Below are 23,644 nucleotides of genomic sequence, written 5' to 3' on the forward strand. Positions count from 1 at the left end.
TGTTAGACCTAACTCAGAGCAGCAGTGACACTCACATAGTAGTGTGGATGGTGGTGGTGGTACGAGTGCATTAGGCACTGCTGTTGCTGAGATTTTTAAACATTGTATGCATGTGTGTGTGTGTGTGTCCTGTAGGCCTGGTGGTGTGTGGTGGAGAAACTTGATCCATCCCGAAACAACACGCAGCACCGCTTCAAAGCTTGTTTGTGTTTTTACAGCTTGTCCAGCTGCTCTGGACGAATAAACACACCTGAGGGAACTGGACTGCTCCAAACACCATCAACGCCATCATCACGGGTCCTGCTGAGCACAAACATGAGGGGGGCAGGGGTGTGTGTGTGTGTGTGTGTGTGTGTGTGTGTGTGTGTGTGTGTGTGTGTGTGTGTGTGTGTGTGTGTGTGTGTGGAGAGAGAAAGAGAGAGTGAAAGACAGAGAGAGAGATGAACAGAATAAAATACCAATATACAGACCACTGAGTTAACACAAAGAAAAATGTTCTCTAGATTTTGTCTAGATTTCAGTCAAGGATTAAATGGGACAACATTTATGGGTTTACAAGATTCCAATGTATTTAAATCAGAGATTTATAGATTTAAAGAGAAAAATAGATAGATAGATAGATAGATAGATAGATAGATAGATAGATAGATAGATAGATAGATAGATAGATAGATCGATCGATCGATCGATCCTGTCAGGTTAGCTCATGTTAGCTAACTAGCTAATGTTAATAGTGCAGATCATAAATATTTATGAATATACATTAAAAATCCTTCCAGAAATTCTAGTTAGCTCATGTTAGCTAACTGACTAGTGTGAATATTAAAGATTATTAATATGTGTTAAAAAATTATTTCAGAAATCCTGTCAGAGCTAACTGCCCAGCTTTAACAATGAATGGTATCGTTTATGAACATAATAATAATAATAATAATAATAATAATAATAATAATAATAATAATAAAATTTTTAAAAAATCCTTTCAGGTTAGCCTATGCTACTTGTCTAGTATGAATTGTAATAAATAAATAAATAAATAAATAACATCTATGAATATCTTAACATTTTTCAGAATCAGTGATGCTTTTGAAATTTTATTAATATAAAACCCTGTCAAATCAAATAAAAAATCTTGTCAGATTAGCTCCTGCTAGCTACTTGGCTAGTGCTAACTTGTCATGTTAGCCTGCTGGCTAGTTTTAACAATGAAGATTTGCAAATAAGACTTAAAAGTAATTAACATTTCAGTAAATCCTGTCAGGTTAATCCATGTATTGATTATTAGATACTTCACTTAATCTTAGCCAAAAGGCCGAGAAGCAATGATTTTAGTGATTTTATGATTTTAGATCCTTTTTTTTTTTTTTATCCTGTCAGGTTAGCTCACGTTAGCTACTTGGCTAGTGCTAACTTGTCATGTTAGCTTGCTGGCTAGTTTTAACTGTGAAGCTTTACAAATAAGACATAAATGTAATCAAAATTCAAGAAATCCTGTCAGGTTAGCTCATGTTAGCTACTTGGCTAGCACTAGTATTAGCCAAGCACTAACTTGTCATGATGATTAGTGATTTTATGGATATGCTTTAAAATCCTGTCAGCCTGTTAGCAAATTGGCTAATATTAGAAGTGAAAATTATTAATAATTATGACTACACTTTAAAATTCTTTCAGAAATTCTGTCAAAATCAGCAGTGGAGGGTTTGATGTTTATGCAGATAAACATTCTACACCTATTCCCTTCAGAAATACTCTTCATCGGACTTAAAAGTCCATAAAAACATATAAATCAGATTAGATCACATATAAGTCAGTTTAGCTCACATAATCTGCTTGGCTGTCATTAGTGAAGATGATTAATATTTATGAATATACCTGAAAAATTCATACAGATGTCCTGTCAGGTTAGCTTATGTTAGCTTCTTGACTAGCATTCATGGTGAAGATGTGCCTTTCAGAAAACCTGTAAGGTTAGCTCATGTTAGCTAGCTTGCTAATAAAATCTGTGAAAGTACACACACACACACACACACACACACACACACACAGACAGTATGTCTCACTGTCCCAATACTTGATATTCATGGACGTCTGCAGTGAGTCAGGACTTATAGAGAGAGCTTTTTCCTGGGCGTATGTTTTGTAAAATCTTTAGTAACGCTGCTAACAACAGGAACTTGTCAATTCAACGTTTGTGTTCTTTCCTGCATTGAGAGGTATAAAAGCTTTTAGCTGAGGCGCAAATGGCCTTGAGAGGCAGCACACCCACACACTCTCAAACACGATTACACCGGTGTTCAGGTTCACGTTTGATCGATCCAGACAGGCTTGTGTATCGCGGGAAAATGACAGCAGCTGAATACTTCAATGATTCGAACGCTTTTGTGTGAACCGAAGCCTTTTCTGCTTGTGTTGAATGTTTTTCTAGCACGGCATAAAGGAATTAAAGCACATTTGTCCCCTTCATCCCTTCTTCTATTTCTTCTTTGTGTTTTTCCTCTCTCCTTTCCTTGTTAGCGTTAGCACACAACCTTGTGAAAGAGCTTCTACTAAACCTTTTATAACTGTGGCTATAGCCACTAACTTTCTCTCTCCTCCACTCCTCTTTCTATCTCTTGTTCTCCCTCCTTTTACTTTCCATCCTCTTCTTCTCTCTTCTTCTTCCTTTCCTCCTGACTTTTCATTTATTTTGCTCTCATTTCCTTTTTCTGTTCATATTGTCCTCCATCCCCCTTTATCTCTCTTTCTTCTTCTTTCAGTCTCCCTCCTTCCCTAACTCCCTCACTCTTCTCCTTTTTATATTCTGTCTCCTTTTCCTTTTCTCTCACTTCTCAATTTCTCTTGATCTCTCTATCCTGTTCTCTCCATTTCTCTCACTTCCTGTCTCGCTCCTTCCTTTTCCTCTTTCACCCATCTCCCTTCATTGTGCTCGTCTTTACCTCCTTCATTTCCTCCCTCTATTTATGTAGGTCTTTCTCACTTTTCATCTTTATACCTAGTTTTTCCTCATCCTCTCTCCTTTTACCTACCTCCCTCTTCCTCCATCTCTCTTGCTCACATTATCCCTTTCTCTCTCCTTTTCCACTTCCTGTCTCTCCCTTGATCACTCTCATTTCATCCTCCCATTTCTCCTTCCCCGTCTACTCCTCTTTTCTCTCCCTCTATTTAGCTTCATCTTTCACTCTGCCTCTGACTCCCTAAATCTTTGCTGCCGCATTTGCTTTCTTTTTCACTCTCTCTCTCCCCCCAGGACTTCAGCCCCTCTCTCAATACCTTACTTTTCACCTTTCTTCTCTCCCTCACTTTTATCTCACCTTCTCTTCTTGTTACTTGTGTTTGTCTTAACATTCGTTCTGTTTTTCACTTCCTTCATTCTTTACTGTCCTTTTCTTCTTCCCACTATTATTTGTCTACATCTATCTATCTATCTATCTATCTATCTATCTATCTATCTATCTATCTATCTATCTGGTTCTCTCTCTCTTTCTCTCTCTCCATTTCTTTCCCTCTCTCTGTCCCCCTCCCTGCTCTCTACGTCCCTGTGTGGCTGTATGTAACATCAGTAAAGCTGTCAGGCGGCCTGGCCAACATAAACAGGCCGAGTTCGGGGTTCAGAGGTGACGGGAGCTGAGATGTTTTTCCTGAGGAACCAAGGGACCCTGGAGAACCGCCGCCGGGGCCAAGGAGGGGTCGAGGGGGGAAGACGATCCCTCCGATTACCCCACACACACTTACATGTCCCTCTCTACCTCATGTTCTCCTGCTCTTGTTCTCTCTCCCAGTTTCCTTCTCTTTCCCTTTCCTCCGTTTTCTCTCTCTCTCTCTCTCTCTCTCTCTGCATCTGTGTACACAAACCAGCTCCACAATCTCCCCTTCACACGTACACACACACTCATTCATTCACCCACTCGCTGGCTTAAATCACCGCTGTGTCAACACAAAGGCCAACACACACACACACACACACACACAGAGTTGTTACTACACACACTCACTACACTTTCTCACAAACATGGACACAGATGCCAGATATGGATTTACAGTGCAAGCCACAAACATACACATAGATACCGCAACACACACACACACACACACACACACACACACAAAATTATGCATACCTAAAATAGCTGCATGTTCCAGCTGCGAACAGAGACGATGAAATATTATCTATACATCACTGAATGAAAAAGTCATGACTGTCGAGATCAAAGAACCTTTTTTTCAGGAGCATTAAAAGGGAACGGAGACACTTTTCTGGAAAAAAAATTGGAAAAATCACAGCTTCAAAAAAGCTTCACAGAGTGACCAATTATCTGCTGTTTTTAAAAATTCAGAGAAATAAAATTATTTAAATCAAACTTAACCTGCTTTACATCAGAAACATTTCAGTGAAGTTTTTGACTTTATCTTTAGAGGCTGAAAATCAAAATGATTTGAGCTGCTTCTGTGACTTGACAGTATGACGTTACAGTTTAAGAAGTGGAATTTCTAATAACATGGTGCCGTGACCCGGACAGCACACTAACAACCATCTTTGGTCACATCACATTATCCAAAACATGCACAGGCTGGTATTATTAGTTACATTGCATCATAGCAGTACTGGCAATGAAATATTTTTACTTTCAACATGTTGTAAATCTTTATGGATTTTCTCAGTAATAAGACTCGTTTTTGTTTTGTTTTTCCAGCGGTGTCCTCCATGTTTGTTTTTGATTCTTGTTCCCCAAACTGGACGTTGAGGAACGCAGTGCTGATGATATCATTAACATTTTGAAGCAGAGCAAAAGAGTCTCATCCACCTCCATGGTCATGGTGTTTGTTTTTTCAGCCACTGAAATGATGTAACCATGATAGAGTTACAGTCACAGTTCCTGCAGTTTGGTGAGGAAAAAAACAGATCTGATTCAGGGACCACTTTATAAAACAGCTCTGGATCTCCCCCGATCAAACAACTGCACAGTTCCTGGATCAGTGCTGGAACTGTGTGCTTGAGGGACAAAGAGAGACAGAGAAAGAGAGAGGTGTTGCCTTTTCTCTCTGTCCCCCCACCACCACTGAAAAAAAATCTACACCGCAGTGAGCATGAAGGTTAAAAGATGTAACCAAGCCCTCTCACAACATGTGCAGCTGAACTGGTCTTCTGGGAGGTGTGTGTTAGTTGAGAAGTTGCCTTAATAAATTCGGGGATGTCACCTGAGGTCGTATATTAAACCGCCGTCCCATAGGACGATTCATCACAGGTCAGTGTTCATGTCCTTAAAGGAACAGGTCGACCAAAAATGAAACACAGACAAATTTCTCTTTAGCACAGACATGCGGTATTCGATCAGCCATGATATGATATGATATGATATGATATGATATGATATGATGTATGATACAATATGATACGATATTTGATGTGATATGATACAATATGACATATGATATGATACAATACGATACAATATATGGCACAATACAATACGATATGACACGATACAATATGATACGATACAATACAATATGATGCAATATGATATGATACAATACGATATGATACAATAAAACAATATGATATGATACAATACATTGTGCTATGATACGATACAATATAATATGATATGATACAATACGATACGATATGATAAAACGATATGATACGATACGATGTGATATGATACGATATGATACAATACAATACGATACAATATGATACAATACAATATGATAAGATACGATATGATACGAAACGATACAATACAATATGGTAGGATATAATACAATACAGTATGATATAATATGATACAATATAACAGAAACGTTGAAAAATTCATTTTGAAAATATTGACATTTCACATTTAAAACTCACCATGCATGTCTCATCTAATCTCATTATCTCTAGCCGCTTTATCCTGTTCTACAGGGTCGCAGGCAAGCTGGAGCCTATCCCAGCTGACTACAGGCGAAAGGCGGGGTACACCCTGGACAAGTCGCCAGGTCATCACAGGGCTGACACATAGACACAGACAACCATTCACACTCACATTCACACCTACGCTCAATTTTAGAGTCACCAGTTAACCTAACCTGCATGTCTTTGGACTGTGGGGGAAACCGGAGCACCCGGAGGAAACCCACGCGGACACGGGGAGAACATGCAAACTCCACACAGAAAGGCCCTCGCCGGCCACGGGTCTCAAACCCGGACCTTCTTGCTGTGAGGCAACAGCGCTAACCACTACACCACCATGCCGCCCCACCATGCATGTATTTTTCTTATTTACATTAAATATTAAATTTTTTTCCTAGATTTGGAACTTTCAAAAAAGAAAATCCATATTATATTTAAGGTTTTAAATAAATAAATCCTGGTGGAGTTTCTGTAAAAGCAAAATGATTAAACAATAACATCTAATTATATGTATATATGTACATATCCAAGTACATTATCGACCTGTGGTTCTCAGAGTGGGTTCACATCATACAGCCAAGAGGTCTACAGTTTGTTACTGATATATTATCGATTACTAACAACAAGTTGTCTTAGCAAACTTGAATCTTTGACATTTGTTTTTAATTAATATCATGCAAAAATATTTAAAATGTTCAGATTAACCCAACCTGACACAAAGGGGTTTGACGTCCGTGTGTGGAAAGTTCAGTAATAAAACTCTCTCACGATTCCAATCAATAAATGTGTTAAAAAATGGGAAATATTTGCTCAATGTGCCAAAAAATTATATTGATCAGATTATATTCTGTAAATACACCATGAAAGCGTCCAGGAGAATGACAAGCATGCATGTAGGAGGAAGTGGATGTTTAAAAAAAAAAAACACACACACACACACACACACACACACAAAGAAAAAGGAGAAGAAGCGAGTGTCTCGAGCTGATCCAGTTGTTTTTATATTTTCTTCCCGCCGCTCTCTACACTTCCTGTAACTGCTCCTCATCAATCTGTCCTGGCCACAATGGGCTGCGACAGAAGCGGCCCGAGCCAGCAGGGAAACACAAACAGGGGTGGACATGCAGCTCACAGCTCACTTCCTGTTCCTCTGGCGTGTTGGGGGGTCTGACTCGGGCCTCCTACTTCACTGCCACATCCTTAAAACTTCCTGCGCACAAAAACCAAAACACGGCTTGGCAACGGAGGAAAAGCAGAGAGGAAAGAATGGAGAAAGGGAGTAAAAGTAAATACAGACACAATCACAAAATCAAAAACACAAGGTCGACAAATCAAATATTCATCAGCTCGCACAACCGCCCATGTGCTCAACCAGAACCATGGTTCACGTGGTTATTTAGTTGTCTGGAAACTCAACTGTCAACATCACACTCCTAATGTTCAAGCTATTTTAGGCATCAAGTTATAATATGGTCCAGAGCCTAAGCAACTTTGAGCCTCCCCCAGCATGCCCGGTGATCAAGGGCCATATGGTGGAAGTAGTGGACAGGTTCTGCTATCTTGGTAGCACAATTACCTCAGACTGTAGGAGCACAGTGGATATTCAGATCCGAATTGGGCGTGCTGCAGCAGCCATGGCCAGCCTACAGAATATCTGATCAGACAAACACCTCTCAACTAGCACCAAGTTAAAGCTCTACAACAGCCTGGTCCATCCAATCCTACTGTATGGAGCCAAGTGCTGAACCTTGAAAGAGACACAGAAACAGCACCTCAATGCCTTTGACAACAAGTGTATATGTAGAATTTTTGGTCTCCACTGGCAAGACTTTATCTCAAACATCACCCTGCATCAGCGTGCCAACAAACCACCTGTCACTATATGTCACAATATGTCCCCACATATTTGGTCACCTAGCCAGACTGTCACCACCACTGGAACCAGCCAGGCTACTTCTAGAACCAGCCCCTGAATGGAAGAGACCCAGCAGCAGACCCCAGAGTAAGTGAACCGACCAGCTGTCTGCTGACCTGAGGGACCTGAGTCTTGACCTAACATTAACCTGGGTGGAGGCCCAGAACAGGACAGACCTTGTGCCGAGGCACCATGCTCCTGCAGGAGCAAGTGGACCAGTGAGCGACTGAGTATGTTATAATATGGGGTGGCACAGTGGTATAGTGGTTAGCACTGTCGCCTCACAGCAAGAAAGTTCTGGGTTTGAGGCCTTTCTGTGCGGAGTTTGCATGTTCTCCCCGTGTCTGTGTGGGATTCCTCCGGGTGCTCCAGTTTCCCCCACAGTCCAAAGACATGCAGGTTAGGCTAATTGGTGGCTCTAAATTGACCGTAGGTGTGAATGTGAGTGTGAATGGTTGTTTGTCTCTATGTGTCAGCCCTGCGATGATTTGGTGACTTGTCCAGGGTGTACCCCGCCTCTCGCCCATAGTCAGCTGGGATAGGCTCCAGCTCGCCTATGACCCTGCACAGGATAAGCGGTTACGGATAATGGATGGATGGATGGATGGATGGATGGATGGATGGATGGATGGATGCTTAGCTAAACATAATTTAACCCACACAAGCTAGTTATCCAGCTAAAGCCATTTCAGCTGGTGAAATCTTGGCTGAATTCCGGAGCAGCCTGTGTGATAACACGGGTCTCCTTTTCACATTATATGATGAACATCCTCGAATGATAAACCTGCGATTTAAAATAAAGGACTACGTTCCACTTACGTCAGTCAGTGAAATGTGGAAATGAACTTATGCACAAATCGGGCTTGCATGCGCGCGCACACACACATCAATATTAGCATGTTTCATTTACTTGTTTTTTTTTAACTATTGCACTCTCAGAAAATAAAGTATATAATTCTATCGACATTCACTGGGTATGAGCAATTGCACGCTCTGATTGGCTACTCTACTACTAGGATATCAGCTCATATAGCGTGAGTAGAGAAAAACAAAATGGCGGCGCGTGTTACTGAACCAACCAAGGACGAAATAAAAACTCTAAAACAAAACCCCCCAAAATAGAAAAAAAAGCAGCAAAATATGAAATTAAAGTATTTAATGGTATAAACGTATCTTTTTTATTATTATTTTTCAAAAATTCTTATTATTATAATTGCATTTTTCACAAATTTCTCCTGTCATTTCGCTGGTTTGCGTACATTCTAATGACGTTTTGGATAAAGTTTTTATTGATCGAATTTGCACACTGTTAGAAATAGGGGTACAGTAGGAGTCCATTTCTGTCCCCCAAGGTACAGTCTTCACTAATATACCTCTTAGGGCTCATTATTGGACCTCAAGGTAACTACAGTGGAGGAAATAATTATTTGATCCCTTGCTGATTTTGTAAGTTTGCTTACTGGCAAAGATATGAACAATCTATAATTTTAAGGGTAGGTTTATTTTAACAGTGAGAGATAGAATATCAAAAAGAAAATCCAGAAAATCACATTTTATAAAATATATAAATTGATATTTGCATTTCGTTGAGTGAAATAAGTATTTGATCCCCTACCAGCCATTAAGAGTTCTGGCTCCCACAGACCAGTTAGACACTCCTAATCAACTCATTACCTGCATTAAAGACAGCTATCTTAAATTGACACCTGTATAAAAGACACCTGTCCACAGAATCAATCAATCAATCAATCAATCAATCAGACTCCAACCTCTCCAACATGGGCAAGACCAAAGAGCTGTCTAAGGATGTCAGGAACAAGATTGTAGAGCTGCACAAGGCTGGACTGGGCTACAAACCCATAAGCAAGAAGCTGGGTGAGAAGGAGACAACTGTTGGTGCAATAGTTCGAAAATGGAAGAAATACAAAATGACCATCAATCGATCTCGGTCTGGGGCCCCACGCAAGATCTCACCTCGTGGGGTATCAATGATCACTAGAAAGGTGAGAGATCAGCCTAGAACTACACGGGAGGAGCTTGTTAATGATCTTAAGGCAGCTGGGACCACAGTCACCAAGAAAACCATTGGTAACACATTACGCCGTCATGGATTAAAATCCTGCAGTGCCCGCAAGGTCCCCTTGCCCAAGAAGGCACATGTGCAGACCCGTCTGAAGTTTGCCAATGAACACCTGAATGATTCTGAGAGTGATTGGGAGAAGGTGCTGTGGTCAGATGAGACCAAAATTGAGCTCGTTGGCATTAACTCAACTCGCTGTGTTTGGAGGAAGAAAAATGCTGACTATGACCCGAAGAACACCATCCCCACTGTCAAGCATGGAGGTGGAAACATTATGCTTTGGGGGTGTTTCTCTGCTAAGGGCACAGGACTACTTTACTGCATCAACGGAAGAATGGACGCGGCCATGTACCCTAAAATCCTGAGTGACAACCTCCTTCCCTCTGCCAGGACACTGAAAATGGGTCGTGGATGGGTCTTCCAGCACGACAATGACCCAAAACATTACAGCCAAGGCAACAAAGGAGTGGCTCAAGAAGAAGCACATTAAAGTCATGGAGTGGCCTAGCCAGTCTCCGGACCTTAATCCCATAGAAAACCTATGGAGGGAGCTGAAGCTCCGAGTTGCAAAGCGACAGCCTCAAAACCTTAATGATCTACAGATGATCTGCAAAGAGGAGTGGACCAAAATTCCTCCTGACATGTGCGCAAACCTGGTCATCAACTACAAGAAACGTCTGACTGCTGTGCTTGCCAACAAGGGTTTTGCCACCAAATACTAAGTCTTGTTTGCTAGAGGGTTCAAATACTTATTTCACTCAAAGAAATGCAAATCAGTTTATATCTTGGTGGCACGGTGGTGTAGTGGTTAGCGCTGTCGCCTCACAGCAAGAAGGTCCGGGTTCGAGCCCCATGGCCAGCGAGGGCCTTTCTGTGCGGCGTTTGCATGTTCTCCCCGTGTCCGCGTGGGTTTCCTCCGGGTGCTCCGGTTTCCCCCACAGTCCAAAGACATGCAGGTTAGGTTAACTGGTGACTCTAAATTGACTGTAGGTGTGAATATGAGTGTGAATGGTTGTCTGTGTCTATGTGTCAGCCCTGTGATGACCTGGCGACTTGTCCAGGGTGTACCCCGCCTTTTGCCCGTAGTCAGCTGGGATAGGCTCCAGCTTGCCTGTGACCCTGTAGAACAGGATAAAGCGGCTAGAGATGATGAGATGAGTTTATATCTTTTATATGTACAACCCCGATTCCAAAAAAGTTGGGACAAAGTACAAGTTGTAAATAAAAACGGAATGCAATAATTTACAAATCTCAAAAACTGATATTGTATTCACAATAGAACATAGACAACATATCAAATGTCAAAAGTGAGACATTTTGAAATTTCATGCCAAATATTGGCTCATTTGAAATTTCATGACAGCAACACATCTCAAAAAAGTTGGGACAGGGGCAATAGAGGCTGGAAAAGTTAAAGGTACAAAAAAGGAACAGCTGGAGGACCAAATTGGAACTCATTAGGTCAATTGGCAATAGGTCATTAACATGACTGGGTATAAAAAGAGCATCTTGGAGTGGCAGCGGCTCTCAGAAGTAAAGATGGGAAGAGGATCACCAATCCCCCTAATTCTGCACCGACAAATAGTGGAGCAATATCAGAAAGGAGTTCGACAGTGTAAAATTGCAAAGAGTTTGAACATATCATCATCTACAGTGCATAATATCATCAAAAGATTCAGAGAATCTGGAAGAATCTCTGTGCGTAAGGGTCAAGGCCGGAAAACCATACTGGGTGCCCGTGATCTTCGGGCCCTTAGATGGCACTGCATCACATACAGGCATGTTTCTGTATTGGAAATCACAAAATGGGCTCAGGAATATTTCCAGAGAACATTATCTGTGAACACAATTCACTGTGCCATCCGCCGTCACCAGCTAAAATTATATAACTCAAAGAAGAAATCATATCTAAACATGATCCAGAAGCGCAGACGTCTTCTTTGGGCCAAGGCTCATTTAAAATGGACTGTGGCAAAGTGGAAAACTGTCCTGTGGTCAGACGAATCAAAATTTGAAGTTCTTTATGGAAATCAGGGACGCCATGTCATTCGAACTAAAGAGGAGAAGGACAACCCAAGTTGTTACCAGCGCTCAGTTCAGAAGCCTGCATCTCTAATGGTATGGGGTTGCATTAGTGCGTGTGGCATGGGCAGCTTACACATCTGGAAAGACACCATCAATGCTGAAAGGTATATCCAGGTTCTAGAGCAACATATGCTCCCATCCAGACGACGTCTCTTTCAGGGAAGACCTTGCATTTTCCAATATGACAATGCCAAACCACATACTGCATCAATTACAGCATCATGGCTGCGTAGAAGAAGGGTCCGGGTACTGAACTGGCCAGCCTGCAGTCCAGATCTTTCACCCATAGAAAACATTTGGCACATCATAAAATGGAAGATATGACAAAAAAGACCTAAGACAGTTGAGCAACTAGAATCCTGCATTAGACAAGAATGGGTTAACATTCCTATCCCTAAACTTGAGCAACTTGTCTCCTCAGTCCCCAGACGTTTACAGACTGTTGTAAAGAGAAAAGGGGATGTCTCACAGTGGTAAACATGGCCTTGTCCCAACTTTTTTGAGATGTGTTGTTGTCATGAAATTTAAAATCACCTAATTTTTCTCTTTAAATGATACATTTTCTCAATTTAAACAGTTGATATGTCATCTATGTTCTATTCTGAATATAATATGGAATTTTGAAACTTCCACATCATTGCATTCCGTTTTTATTTACAATTTATACTTTGTCCCAACTTTTTTGGAATCGGGGTTGTAGTTATTTTCTGGATTTTCTTTCTGATGTTTTGTCTCTCACAGTTAAAATAAACCTTCCATTAAAATTATAGAATGTTTATTTCTTTGTCAGTGGACAAACTTACAAAATCAGCAAGGGATCAAATAATTATTTCCTCCACTGTATGTGAACCTTTTTTAAGGCCAAAAAGGTACGTATATGTTCCTAAGTGATATATAAAGGGTACAAATAAGTACCTTTGAGGGTACAGATCCAGCAACAAGCCATTTTACCCCTAAAGGTACAATAATTAACAGTTATTCTATGAAATCGAGTCATACATGGGCTGATAGCCGACGAGGCATGTAGCACCGAGTTGGCTATAAGCCGTGTACGACGAGATTGAATGGAATAACTGTTTTATTCTATCCACATTCACTGGATTTTGAGAAACAGAGCATTTTTTTTCAAATTTGATAAATAAAAACTTTAAACAAAACGTCCGACAAAATCATTTCAGCTTAGAATGTAAACAAACTGGTGAAATGACAGTAACAGTTTGTGAAAAATGCTATAATAATAATAATACTTGGAAAAAAAGATATGTTCTTACCACCAAATACTTTCATTTCATATTTTATTGCTTTTTTTGTATTTTGTGCGGTTTTGTTTTCGAGTAGAGTTTTAATTTCATCCTCAGTTGCTTCAGCAACACGCTCTGCCATTTTGTTTTTCTCTACTCACAGTATATGAGCTGATATCCTAGTAGTAGAGTAGCCAATCAGAGCGCGCAACTGCTCATACCCAGTGAATGTGGATAGAATAAAAGCTACTAATTTAGTCATAATGCCGTGATGCCGGTATGAGAAAATAGAACTAGCATTATTATAACTAGCTAGTTACATTTGTTAGTAATGATCCTCCACCACTAAACTGGACATCAAGTTCATGAACATTTCTGAGAAGCAGCGAGAGAATCTCACACTGACTTTTCAACAGCGTTGACGGTTTTATTTACGCCGTGTGCTCAGGCTAGTGATTCATACATCTCTGAAAAAAGAGAAGGAGCATGAAGGTGGCCACAGAGAAAATACGAGCTTGGGAAGAATATTGATATGGAGACGCTCTTATGTGTATTCATCTCTCAGTGTATAGTGTATAAAGGATATTTTTAGGCAATTATGTTATTCATGTTCCTGGCTGCTTTTAGAACCTCAGTCATCCATCCGCAGTCGCGCTTTCATGCCGCTCTCGCTTGCGCACTCCCTCACTTGGCATCTGTTACATCTAAACAACCCCACTTAACCTCATCTCCGTCACTTTCTCTGCCGGCGGTGCATACACACAAACACACACACATACACACACACACACACACACACACACACACACACACACACACACACACACACAGAGAAATACTTTCTCCGTAGCCTTTCAGTGAGGAAAAAAAAGCGAAGGAGTGCGGAGGGTGAAATTACTCAGGGGTATTATTAATCGCACGCAGGGACATTATGAGGCCAGATGCCCCTCTGTTGCACCCTGCTCTCTGCAATCTCAGCCCACTTCAGTCCCTCCGTGGCTGCCTCGCACTGAGGGCCCTGCCATTGTTTCAGGCCGCTTTTATTTCTTTAGCCCTAACATTTTTTTCATAAGGCGCTCTGGAGAGGTCTCATCATCTTTTCTTGCTTTTCAGGCCTCCTCACTTTGAACTTGGGAGCTGAAAACCGCAACCCACTTCAGAACCTTTAGCCTTTAGTGCACACATGTATGCATACACACACACACACACACACACACACACACACACACTGCTTCTTCTCAAAAACAGTCTCAGCAAAGGTTCTCCAAGGGCAACACAAAGAGCTAAAGGGGCATCGAACTCCACATGCACAGGCCTCTTCTGGAGGATTAGGGCAAGCTAAAACCACTAAAGGAGGCTTAGTACCTGAGCTACTCTCTCCACGAGTGATAAGTAGTCCACGCCTATAACTCACTTCACATTTCTCGTGCTTTAAAAACTTACAAACGATCAAAAAAACGGTGACTGCTTGAACAATCCTGGCAAAAATGAAACACACAATTTCCATGTTATCAAAAAGCTGTCTATCGATCAGCTACGAGTATAAACCATGCTCCATCTCTTAAAGGAGAACTGAAGTCATTTTTAAACTTGCTTTATTTCTTAATTATCGTGTTATTCAATTACATTTTCGGTTTTAGTAACCTTATATCGTGACTCGTATTGGCAACTAATTGCAATTAAATATTATACTTATCGGCCTATTCGGTTTTAGCCATGTTGAATTTAGTTCATTTGGTCCACGGCAGGCGTCGCTTATCCATGCGATCTTCACTAGATTTGTGCCAGGTGTCAGTGCTGCCATTTTGAAAACTGTTTTCCAAACAAAATATTGCACAAAAATGAGTTTAAATGACGATTACTGCCATGTGGCCCTAAATTCTCCGCTATTTTTTCCTGCTTCACCATGACCCAATTCAAGATACTACATCATGCATCACATGGTGGGCTTTCCACGTTCACGCAAGGCATTGTGGGATACAGATTTGAAACAGGAGAGAAAAATGGAGGACGTGAGTGTGCGAATGAAATGTGAAAGACCGACGACAGTAACGGAAAGCGAGAAGAAAAGACGTTATGTTATATATGAAGGAAAGGAAACGCAGGACCAAACTAATAAATATCAGCGCTCAGCGAGCACCTCGGTGTGATCAGCTGTTCGTTTAGCGACAGAATGATGGAACTGTCAGTGCACGCTCAAAGAGAAACCTGCGCATGCGCAAACCCACACGGACTTCCTCTGTCTGCTTGACTGCGCGAAGCGAACGATTTCATGCACATTATTTGCTTTAATCCCGTCAAATTAAATAACTTCCCAGACACAGAACAGAACGGCCTGATATTTTGTGAGATATTACAGAAATAAACATATATCACAATCACCACATTTCAGAGGGAACTAAATTTCACCGATTTTATGAAATCAAAAGGCCGTCTAGATTTAAAATAATTAACCAGGAATTTTTTTAATTATGGGGTTATGAAATGTTATCATTATACATTAATACAAGATGTTCTCGACAAAAAAGATTAAGCGGACTTTAGCTTAAAAAACATGTTAAAGTTGTAACATCAGTCCGTTGGGCCATTTCCCCAGGCGCAGTCATGCCGTACTGGATTAGCCACATACATGGATGTATTAGGAGATGAAAATGAGGGTGGCGCTGTGTGACATAGGATTCCGCACGTCTTCTTCATTCCATCCTGGATCCAAGATGTTTAGCTGAGTGGCTTCATCAAGTAAAGCAAAAAAACTTTACTTCTGGAAAAAGCAGCAAATTGTGCAGTGAGCATTTTACAGAAGATTGTGGATTTGTGGAGGACTTGGATGAAAAAAAATCACTGGGAAGAAGTGAGACACGAGGCAGAAACGACAACTGAAGCCAGACGCAATCCAGACTTTATTTCACCACAAAACACCGGCAGCACAACAGCACACCGTGTCACGCATCAAACGGATGGAAGATACGCAGGTCAATATATATATTTTTTAAATAGACAGCCAATAAACTAGCCACTACTTTTTTTTTTATTTTGATTCCTTTTCTAATCCTGCATTGCCATCATTTTTATGGAGAAATGCAAACAAACTGACCGAGAAGTCACACTAGTCACTCCATAATATTATACTCTAGTCTAGTATAGCATGCACTTGTACACCTCCACTGTGCTCACGGAAAATGACATCACACACGATGGAGTTACGGCGGCCTCCATGACAAAAAATAGTCCCGTCTAAAAAATAGTCCCGTCTATTTTCATCACTTTAGTGGTTATATCATTAAGAACAAATTCAACACGTAGCTTTTTTTTTTTACTAAGGACAGACATAAAGACTGACTTTCAGCTCAATTTGTTTATTTGCAAGATACACTATATTGCCAAAAGTATTCGCTCACCTGCCTTGACTCACATATGAGCTTAAGTGACATCCCATTCCTAATCCATAGGGTTCAATATGACGTCGGTCCACCCTTTGCAGCTAGAACAGCTTCAACTCTTCTGGGAAGGCTGTCCACAAGGTTTAGGAGTGTGTTTATGGGAATTTTTGACCATTCTTCCAGAAGCGCATTTGTGAGGTCACACACTGATGTTGGACGAGAAGGCCTGGCTCTCAGTCTCCGCTCTAATTCATCCCAAAGGTGTTCTATCGGGTTGAGGTCAGGACTCTGTGCAGGCCAGTCAAGTTCATCCACACCAGACTCTGTCACCCATGTCTTTATGGACCTTGCTTTGTGCACTGGTGCACAGTCATGTTGGAAGAGGAAGGGGCCAGCTCCAAACTGTAAAAACAGTCTGCATGCCTAGGTGCTTGATTTTATACACCTGTGGCCATGGAAGTGATTGGAACACCTGATTCCGATAATTTGGATGGGTGAGCAAATACTTTTGGCAATATAGTGCATTTTCTTTAAAGTAGAGCTAGAACTGTCTGTCCATCCTTACTGTCTTTTTTCCTTATACAGATAACACTGTGGAGAGTGTCAGCTATAAATTATCCTTATTTTGTAGAAAAATATCTTAATTACGACCCATAAACAGTCATCAACTAATACAAATCCAAAGAAATAGTGGGATCTAAAAGCAGTTTTAACCCGGCTGGAGCATAATCCAGTGATAGTCTAAGTAATAATGAAATCTTCGTAATATATAGAATTATTTAAATATTTAGAATATATATATATATATATTCTAATATAATATATTAGAATCAGAGGTGGACAGTAACGAAGTACATTTACTTGAGTTCTGTACTTAAGTACACTTTTTGAGTATCTGTACTTTACTTGAGTGTTATTTTTTTTGGAAACTTATGACTTTAACTTCACTACATTTGAAAGGCAAATATCGTACTTTTCACTCCACTACATTTCTATCAAGGTCCTCGTTACTCGTTACTATGAAGCAGCTTTGAAAGTGGATGTTTTTTTTCTTTTCTAAAACGTGATTGGTTTTTTCACAGGTGACACTGAGACAGCCGATCAGTAATCACTAGGGTCACGTCACGTCCATAAACTGGATAAAATCAAATTCAGTGATTTCTCAAAAATGTTATTTGAACATGATCAGTTGATGGCAGAATGGAAGGAGGCGGTTCTTCTGGGGAATGCCCATGACCCCATGGCCCATGAACCCATGTTTCAGTTTTCTGAAAGGATTAAAGATTCATTTCGTTTTAAATGTTTGCTTTGTTTGCTGAAAATGAACCACATCACAGCCTACAAAAACTCACCGTCCAACCTGCGGAAGCATATTGAGGTCTGTAAACGTTTTATTCCAAGAGAAAGCTTGCAACGAAGTTGTCTGTGCTTTTAGAGCTAGCAATAGTCTGGTTAGTCAAATGATTTTCTATGGATTTGCCCATGAAGTTGCCATCGCCTTGTCCACGGCTAACGTTAACACATAGCTAGTTAACTTGAACACTGTTAGTTAGCATGTAAAAATGGAGTTACGCTAACATGAATAACATTAACTTATCTGAAGTCCTTTCAGAAATATGTTTTAGCATAATCTTGCCAAATAAACAGAATGTAGAAATCTTTCTTTTCTAGTAACATTAGCTACCCAATCTGATTTTGAGTTTGAAAAGCGTTTGCTAGCGTCAGGTGGAGTTTCACTGACTAGCTAGCTTAACGTTAAACCACCATGATGCACAGCATGCATTCATTTTGTGAATTCACATTTCTGTCCTTGGTAACAGCATTAGGTTCTGTAAGTGCTGTGGCAATAATACAACGATGCGTTGGCAGAAATGTACTTTTAATGCTTATTTTTAAAAGCAAGTACTTCAACTTAAGTAGAAATTTTACTGTACAACTTTCACTTGTATCGGAGTAACATTTGACCAGTGGGATCTGTACTTTGACTTAAGTAATGAACTTGGGTACTTTGTCCACCTCTGATTAGAATTCCCAAGCAATTGCTGTTTGGAGAATTGAGACACGGCATACATTCTAGGGGAAGACCAAGGAAGAGATGGAAAAACTGCGCTAAGGAAGATCTCTAAATCTTTGGATTTGACAGCCAGTCCTGGTTTAGAACTTCCTTGGACCACCAGGCCTGGAGATCACAGCTCTATGAGGGAATGCAACTCTGCAAAGCCAGGCTGACGTCTATGGCAGAAGAGACACAAGAAGCGCCACCAAAGGGCTACACGGGTTCCCCATTGTCGAACTGATGGGGACCACTGAATGAAAAATGTAATTAAAAAAAGAAAAGAAAAAAGAAATTCTAAAGAACTGAAGTCATTTTTAAACTTGCTTTATTTCTTAATTAACGTGTTATTCAATTACATTTTCGGTTTTAGTAACCTTATATCGTGACTTGTATTGGCAACTAATTGCAATTAAATATTATACTTATCGGCCTGTTCGGTTTTTAGCCATGTTGAATTTAGTTCGTTCGGTCCACGGCAGGCGTCGCTTATCCGCGCGATCTTCACAAGACTTGTGTGAGACTTCGAAGCGTGAAGTGTCAGCCAGGTGTCAGTGCCGCCATTTTGAAAACTGTTTTCCAAACGAAATATTGCACAAAAACGAGTTTAAATGACGATTACTGCCTACTTTTTTCAAACTTTCCTGATTGCTATCAAAACAAACAAAACTTCCGGCTTGATTACATCAGCGTTCGAAAGAGGGCGTGCACGTCTTTTGACGACCCTGTGTCTGAAATCGCTCCCTACTCACTACACAGGGCACTATATAGTGGGGACGCCATTTTGTAGTGCTGTCTGAAACCTCAGTGAGCATTATTACACCCTATATAGTGCACTCAAAGTATCCCACAATGCATCACGAAAAGTAGTGTACAACCGATGGTCACTAAACAAGCAATATATCCCCTCATGCATTGCGGTTGTGCTGAAAGAAATCGAATTAAGTTTCAAATTTGATTTAATAAAAGGCAGCGGCAAAGAAGAAAGTATTCAGCCTTGATTTTTTAAAAAAAACTGAAAGATGCAGGTACTTTGTATTTATTAATGTGGGAAATATGCTCAGTATAATATGGATTTAGGGGCGGCACGGTGGTGTAGTGGTTAGCGCTGTCGCCTCACAGCAAGAAGGTCCTGGGTTCGAGCCCCGTGGCCGGCGAGGGCCTTTCTGTGCGGAGTTTGCATGTTCTCCCCGTGTCCGCGTGGGTTTCCTCCGGGTGCTCCGGTTTCCCCCACAGTCCAAAGACATGCAGGTTAGGTTAACTGGTGACTCTAAATTGAGCGTAGGTGTGAATGTGAGTGTGAATGGTTGTCTGTGTCTATGTGTCAGCCCTGTGATGACCTGGTGACTTGTCCAGGGTGTACCCCACCTTTCTCCCGTAGTCAGCTGGGATAGGCTCCAGCTTGCCTGCGACCCTGTAGAAGGATAAAGCGGCTAGAGATAATATGGATTTATTACAAAAACACATGCAGGTATTTATTATTTTGAAACCCACCAGCCGACTGATCTGGCACGTTTTAATTGTGTGACAGTAATGGCGCAAATACCAGCGCGATGGAGTAGTGTCCAAAAGCATTTTTTCATTTTACCAATGAGCTCACTATATAGTCCTCTATATAGTAATTCCCTATATAGGGAGTAGTGAATGAGTGAGCGATTTCGGACACAGGGAACCTTGGCAGATGTTGGTCACTTTGATTTCCACTGTACGTTTTACTTCCGTCCTACGATGTCTCGCACAGGCTTCAACGACTCTCGTTTACAGCCATCACTTTGACATATGGACTGATATATTATAGAGCATATTTCAAACACTCATAACTTGCTATAGCAGCAACAAAATAGCGATCAAGCATGCATTCCTATATTAATAAAATGAGATAAATAGAATTTTGATAATAAAAAATTTGCCTTCGGTTCCCCTTTAAGACAATTTCATGGTATTTTCGGTATTGTCTGCTTTGTAAATCTGTGTTTATTTTGCTCTGGTTATCACAAGAGATCTTGGTTTGGCCCTCCTGATACTATCAAAGTCACCTGATGTTTAAATCCCATGTAGGAAAAATAAAACTTTGATAATAATGGATGGCGGTCTGACAAGGAGGTTTTCTTTCTTTCTTTCTTTCTCTTTTTAAACACATGGTTCAAGGGCTCATCCTCCTCCATATGAGCTCAAATCAAACCCCGCTGAAACATTGAAAGCCTGTTTTTCTCTCTCCACATATTTAAACATGAAAGTAAATCAGAAATATGTTTGAATATTAATCAGTCGACATGTGTTATGTGTGTTATGTGTGTGTGAGAAAGTGTTGTGAAAGTGTTCATTGTTCTGAATGTCAGAGTTACCCTGAGTAATGAGTATTGTATTGTTATTGTCTCTTGAGCCTCTTGTTGAAGCCTGAGGAGACATTTCCCCTTTATTTCTCGTTATCTCATATGGTTTTAATAACACGCTCCTGAAATGAAATAGAAATGTTTTGAGTTGCAGTCAGTAGGTGGGTTTATGCTTTTAAAGCCTTAGCTCTTACACCCTCGACCCTTTTTTACGAACCAAAATAAACCCCATGAGGCTCTTTTTTTCTTCTTCTTCTTCTTCTTCTTTTTTAATGCTCCCCATATTTTGACTTTTTCAAAGAAAAAAAATTTCCTCGATAGGGCGTCTGTTTCAGGGATTGTTGACACAGCTCACCGCGGGCCGGCTGAAGAGTGATAGCGGGGAAAATCCAACAGGAGCAGGGATGAAGGGCCTCGTCCTAAACAGCCACATGGCTTCCTTGTGCTTGTGCAGTGTGCTTTAAAAAAAAAACACGAAAGCAAGCAAATCCATTTTAATGGTTCACACGAGCTGTTCAGGTTTTTCGAGAGTCGGCAGTGATGAAGAGAAAGTGAAGCTTCGTTATTAAGTGAAGGCCATATGTGAGCTCTTTCTGCCATTTATCAGAACGCAAAGGGGTGAAGGTGCTACAAAGCCTGGATTATCTGGTATTGGGTTACTAATGAGTGACACACACACTTCTCTCTCCCTTTTCCTCCCTCCCACCTATTTTCTTTCTCTCTCTCTCTGTCTCTCTTTCTCACAGACACACACACACTTTAGCTCAGATTTGTGAAGAAACGGGGTGAACTGACTCTCGAGTGCGGTGCAACATCAAGCGCCGTCCTGTGAAACCCAGATTTGTTGAGCCCGTATCCACTTCTCCGGGTCACTTCGAGAGAAATTCCCAGATGAAATGGAAATCCAGAGAGGTTTCGATCCTGCATTCTGCACCACTTCAAACACAAGTGTGTGTGTGTGTGTGTGTATGTGTATGCGCGTGCGCGCATGTTCGGGCCCTGTGTCACTAATGCACCGCCACACAAGCCTTTCTTGTTAATGTTGCTTTATATCTCACAAGTGTTTGTCATCCCAACAGAGACTTTCTCTGCTTAAAGGGGTTTCATACCTCAGTAGATTTAGTCGCGGATTCTCACTTGTGTTTCGTTGCAGCGTCAAATGTTTCTCTTGAAAATTTCTACAGAGAAATATAGAAATATAGAATGAGACAAAAACTAAGGCGAAATTTTTTTGACATTGGCATTGTCTCATTTGGTGTTCGCGCACAACTCAACACAAAGTAGATTGTTTTATTTTTATGGAAATGAGAACAGCCATGAGTAAAACCACAAGAGAGACAGAGAAAGAAAATGGTACGAAGACACGAACAAGTAAGCAAATGAAACAAAAACCAGCAAATTTTCTCGCCTGTACTAATCCTTATTTTGCTAGTTAGTTTACTAGTTCACTGTATATCAGGTCAATGTTACACAACATTCTCAAATCTGATTTGTTGCAGCAGATCTGACACTATAATTCAAATCACAGTGTATTCATTTATATTCTATCCACATTCACTGGATATGAGCAATCGCATGCTCTGATTGGTTACTCTACTACTAGGATATCAGCTCATATATCATGAGTAGAGAAAAACAAAATGGCGGAGCGTGTTGCTGAGGGATGAAATAAAAACTTGACTTGAAAACAAAACCCAAAAAATACAAAAAAAAGAAACAACAAAATATGGAATGAAAGTATTTGATAGTAAGAACGTATCTTTTTTTCTATTTTTCAACAATTATTATTATCACATTTTTCATAAATTGCTTCTGTCATTTCACCAATTTGTTGACATTCTTAATCTTTAAGCATTAAAATTTTTGAATTTTTTTAGACTGGTTCAAAAGTTCAAAGAAGTTTGAAAATTACAGAACTGAAATGTCCAAGGAAGAATTAAATAAATGTCTAAAGCTATTCTATACCTCGGCACGACAGCAAGACGGCACTTTCTATAAAAAACAACACTAAAGTCAATTTGTGCAGCCATCGATAGGTTTTTAAGAATTCGATCCAAGCAGAAATGATTTTGTCGGACGTTTCAGATAAACTTTTTATTGATCAAATTGGCATAAAATAAAAATAAAAATGCTCTGTTTCTCAAAATCCAGTGAACATGGACAGAATAAAACAGTTATTCCACTCAATCTCGTCGTACATGGATTATAGACAACTCGGTGCTACGCACCTCGTCGGCTATCAGCTCATGTATGACTCGATTTCGTAGAACAGTTATTAGCTAGATCGAGATTGTGACTAAAGTCACAGTAATTTGCGCTAGCTGTTACAAACCAGGACGTCTGGTCACCGTAGCCTAAGAGGTACGGTAAGAGATAGAGAATGACGCTTAGTGAGGAAAAGTTGCGCCCTGCCACCATAAACAAAATACAAAAAAAAAAAACTGATTGAAAAAATCATGAAAATTGACAGAGTTAGAAGTGATTGAGAAAAATCCCATTTTTCATGGATCATTCTGGTTCAGTGATCCAGATCAGCACCAAAAGTCATAGCAAAGTAACTCAGCCCAGAGGTATACTTCATGTGAAATTTGGTGATGATTGGTTGAAAACTGAATGAGAAATAGCATCCTAAAAAACGTTAGGAGAAGAAGAAGAAGAAAG

At 40.4% G+C, this 23,644-nt stretch overlaps 1 non-coding gene across 1 annotated transcript; it reads right to left on the bottom strand.

Moving 5' to 3' along the window:
- Positions 1-1,142: 1,142 nt before the first annotated feature.
- Positions 1,143-1,324, bottom strand: LOC132893576 (U2 spliceosomal RNA). Its single transcript, XR_009655572.1, has one exon. It is a non-coding gene; the product is annotated as a U2 spliceosomal RNA (small nuclear RNA).
- Between the last annotated feature and the right edge of the window lie 22,320 nt (positions 1,325-23,644).

Source organism: Neoarius graeffei, chromosome 10, assembly GCF_027579695.1.
Source record: "Neoarius graeffei isolate fNeoGra1 chromosome 10, fNeoGra1.pri, whole genome shotgun sequence".
In the NCBI taxonomy this organism is placed as follows: domain Eukaryota; kingdom Metazoa; phylum Chordata; class Actinopteri; order Siluriformes; family Ariidae; genus Neoarius; species Neoarius graeffei.